The sequence below is a fragment of the Amblyomma americanum genome, chromosome 10, assembly GCF_052857255.1.
Source record: "Amblyomma americanum isolate KBUSLIRL-KWMA chromosome 10, ASM5285725v1, whole genome shotgun sequence".
Lineage (NCBI taxonomy): Eukaryota > Metazoa > Arthropoda > Arachnida > Ixodida > Ixodidae > Amblyomma > Amblyomma americanum.
The window spans coordinates 102,113,187-102,117,232 of record NC_135506.1 but is presented as its reverse complement, the minus strand read 5'-3'; the positions used below and the strand labels follow the sequence as shown (position 1 = coordinate 102,117,232).

The following is a 4,046-nucleotide window of genomic DNA, read 5'->3' as shown; positions in this document are numbered from 1 at the left end:
CCTACAGCGTCCGCTGCTGTAGCAAAGCTCTCGACTGCACGATTTTCTCCTGCGTGATTCACTGTTCGGAATCGCACGTCCACGAAGATTAATTAGCCACTAGTTTGCGTACCAAATAACATAATGGAATGACTCACATTTTTCCTTTCCTATACTCCGTGTACAGTCGACGCCCGAAAGAGCACGACTCGCTCATCCGCGTACATCAGCTCCGCCATCTTTAGACAGCAAGTTAGCCTGCATCGATGTGGACTTCGGCGAAGCAGTCTTATGAGACTGCTTCGCCAAGAAATAGAACGCGTCCCAAGATGGCGGCTGTCCGGCTAGACGTCTAAGTAGCCGTCTACTTGGGACTTTGGAACGCAGCCTAGGATGATATAGTGCTAATGGCTGACAACAAGGAAGACTTGCAGTAGTTGATAGACATATGCGGTACAGAGGGAGATAGAAATTAGGTTTCAAGTACAGTAAGGAAATATCTGCAGTCATGATATTTAATGAAGAGGGCGGCGAGCATAAAATACAGGAGTTCATGCTAGAGGTAGTGGAGGAGTACAAGTATTTTGGTGTGTGGATAAGTAACAGTGCTGAGTATATGACAGAGCATGAAAAATATGTAATGAATAAAGCTAGTAGGAATGCAGCTTTCATGAAAAATAGGGCACTGTGGAACTACAATATGTATGAAGTGGTAAGAGGGATCTGGAAAGGGGTAATGGTCCCTAGCCTGACTTTCGGTAATGCGGTCCTGTGCATGAGACCAGATGTTCAAGCAAGGTTAGAAATTAAACAACAGGGAGCAGGGAGGTTAGCTTTGGGGGCACATGGCAATACACCAAATCAGGTGGTACAGGGTAATATGGGATGGGCGTCTTTAGAGAGCAGAGAGGCTAGCAGTAAGATAGCATTTGAGGAAGGATTGAGAAAAAGGGGGGAAAAGCAGTGGGCTAGTAAAGTTTTCGGATACCTGTATATAAAGAATGTTGACACGAAATTATGGAGAAAGCGAACTAGAAAATTTACAAGCAAATATCTGGACAGCAGTAAGGGGGCAAATCAGCAATTATCGGTTAAGAAAAAGGTTAAATAAACAGAGAGAGCTCTGTGGAAAACAGGGATGCTGACGAAATCGGCACTGGGAACATACCGGACCTTTAAACAGAAAATTGCCAAAGAAAATATCTATGATAATTGTAGGGGAAGCTCTTTGTTATTTGAGGCCAGGACTGGAGTTTTGTGGACTAAGACGTATAGAGTCAGGTACCACGAGATAGACACGTGCATTGCGTGCGGAGAGGAGGAGGAAACGGCTGAACACTTGATACTTTTCTGTAAAGGGCTTCACCCTACAGTGGAAAGCAGTGGGGCTGATTTACCCAAGGCATTGGTGTTTAGGGATAGTGAAGGGAGAGTGGATTTTAAGAGGTTAGAAGTAACCAAGCGCAGCTATGTTATTCGATTGGTGGCTAAAAGCAAGACAGGAGTAAAATTTCACAAGACATGGCTAGGTGGCTTGAGCCACCGCCCGATTTAAAGGGTTCAGCGTATTCATCCATCCATCAAGCGGCGCTCGCCTGGCCGGCACTGCCTGCGATTTCAGTGGCGACATCAACCCTTCTGGCACGTTTTTCACGCAGAAGAACAGTGAATACGAAGTACATTTCTTTCGACTTCTTCTTGCAGCTACAAAGAAGTCGAGGTACGTTGTTAAACAGTTACGGATTGCTTTTGCATGTAGCTTTAGTGGTCGTCCAAAGCTGACTGGGGCAACCGAGGCTTTACAGCGCAACATTTCGTCCAGATTGCATGCCATCGTGCTGAATGTTTGTGTGTGTGTGTGTGTGTGTGTGTGTGTGTGTGTGTGTGTGTGTGTGTGTGTGTGTGTGTGTGTGTGTGGTGTGTGTGTGTGTGTGTGTGTGTGTGTGTGTGTGTGTGTGTGTGTGTGTGTGTGTGTGTGTGTGTGTGTGTGTGTGTGTGTGTGTGTGTGTGCGCGTGTGCGTGCGTGTGTGTGTGTGTGTGTGTGTGTGTGTGTGTGTGTGTGTGTGTGTGTGTGTGTGTGTGTGTGTGTGTGTGTGTGTGTGTGTGTGTGTGTGTGTGTGTGTGTGTCGCAAAAGATGTCACGCTGTATGACAAAACTCAGGTATGCTATTTTGTGCCTTTCACTCAAAGTACTGGGCAGCTACTTTAGAGCGAAGCTCTCTCTGGCTCGAACAACATAATCAATTACGATAAGCGCTCGTGCATTGTTTATACGCCACCACGAGAGTCAGAAGTTCTGAGCTCTGCTTTTTTGCTCTTGAAGCGAGAAGTTTTTGCTGGGCTTTGTTTTGCTATGTTGAATGTGTTTCTGGTAGGTGCGAGTGGTTTCATGTATAAGCTAATGTGATCGCACAATTAAATTATTTGCTGTGTGATGAAAACTGCATCGGTTCTCTGTCATGAGCTTCGCACCACAATCCTAACTGATTCTGTATTTTCCAGATAAATGTACTGCTGCGTATCTTTCTGCCACTCTGACAGAAAAAAAAAACTTGGAATAAGTTTTCACGAATTTCCCTCGAATGATGACTCTGAAGGCCATATCAAGAAAAGATTTTGTCCCAAATGACAAGTCTGCTAGCAGTGTCATCTGCAGCCTTCACTTTTTAGATTCAGATTATACTTTGGCGCCTGAAACGGGATGCTGTTCCGAGCGTGTTCGCGGGTTACCCAAGCTACATGCAGCCACAAAAAAAGACGTAAGTTGGAGCGATTGACGCAGAATTCTACTCCAAACCAAGAAAGGGCGTCAAATGTATCGAGCGGCCCTGATGAAGCTGCTGGTTCAGCCTGTGGTCGCAAAAAAAGCACAGCTAGGCCATTCGGCAACTTCTGCCTGCTCGTTTCCTGTAGTGTATGAAGATAGCCTGATTCATGCACCCTTGTTAGGAGATGAAGAAGCACGTCCTAAAGGTGCAGGATATGGGAAACCAAGTGCACAAGATGCAGTCGGTGAATTACAGCAGTCTATATAGTGAGGCATTTGATTACGCAACGCAAACTACCGATGACAAGCTTCTTCCGCGCAAGCAGTCGGATTCAAGGAATATAAACCGAATGAGAGTGCAATTGTTCAGGAAAGCAGATGCTATCGGGAGACTGCAGCGAGAAAACAGCCGACTAAAAAGAAGCTCAGTGGTTTTGAAAATCACACTTTCCCCTCGGCGTTGAGAAAATTAAGTGCTTGGACAAGGTCGGCACAGCCCAGTTCTGCTTATTTTGAGAGGATGCACTTTGAGTGGCGACATGATAAATGTCATATTTGGTTTATGCACAAGCTTTGGCTCTATACATGCTGTCTAAAATTTGCTCTGCGGAACCTTTTTATAGGTTAGTGCCAAAATTAAGCTGTTTTTTTTTGTGCTCTCACAAATGGGAATACATTTCAGTGCAGCGGCCCCCATCAACCATAGCAAATGCCAGCATCGCTCATGTAGCAGCTAGGGTTCGTGGCGAGAGCAGTTGAGGAGCGGAGAACATGCAGCGAGCGGAGAACATGCAGCTTCTGCCCTCCCCTCCACCAGTCTGATGGACCCAGTCGATCCCATGCTGATGGGGATTATTGACCTGCAATCAAGGGGTGGGCTAACATTCCAAAATCAGAATTTGTCACGGTCCTTGTGACCGTTAAGGAGGCTATTGCCCTGCCGCACATAAAAAAGACAACGTGCGTCAGCAGCTGGCTGAACTGTTATTGCCTCGACTAGAGCAGTGCCCCCTTTTCGTTTGCCCAGCAAGGGATGACCACGTACGCTGCAAGCACACTATCTGTAGTGTTTGATCAGTTCATGAGGCCACTCTTAGCCAACGTCAGCGCTACTGTGACAGACACACAATGTAAAAACACAATGTAAAAACGGATGCCGAACAATATGGCTCCGATTTTGTCTTTGTAAAAAAAATGTCATTTATCCTCAAATGGTTTAATTTATCTGTCCTCCTGCCAAGCTGTAGCTTCGGCGCTTTAAACACTCTTTTTTGCTTGCCACGCACGAAATAAAAAAAAG

At 45.8% G+C, this 4,046-nt stretch overlaps 1 pseudogene; it reads left to right on the top strand.

The window, feature by feature from the left end:
• Positions 1-454: 454 nt before the first annotated feature.
• Positions 455-1,487, top strand: LOC144106532 (uncharacterized; annotated as a pseudogene).
• Positions 1,488-4,046: the final 2,559 nt, after the last annotated feature.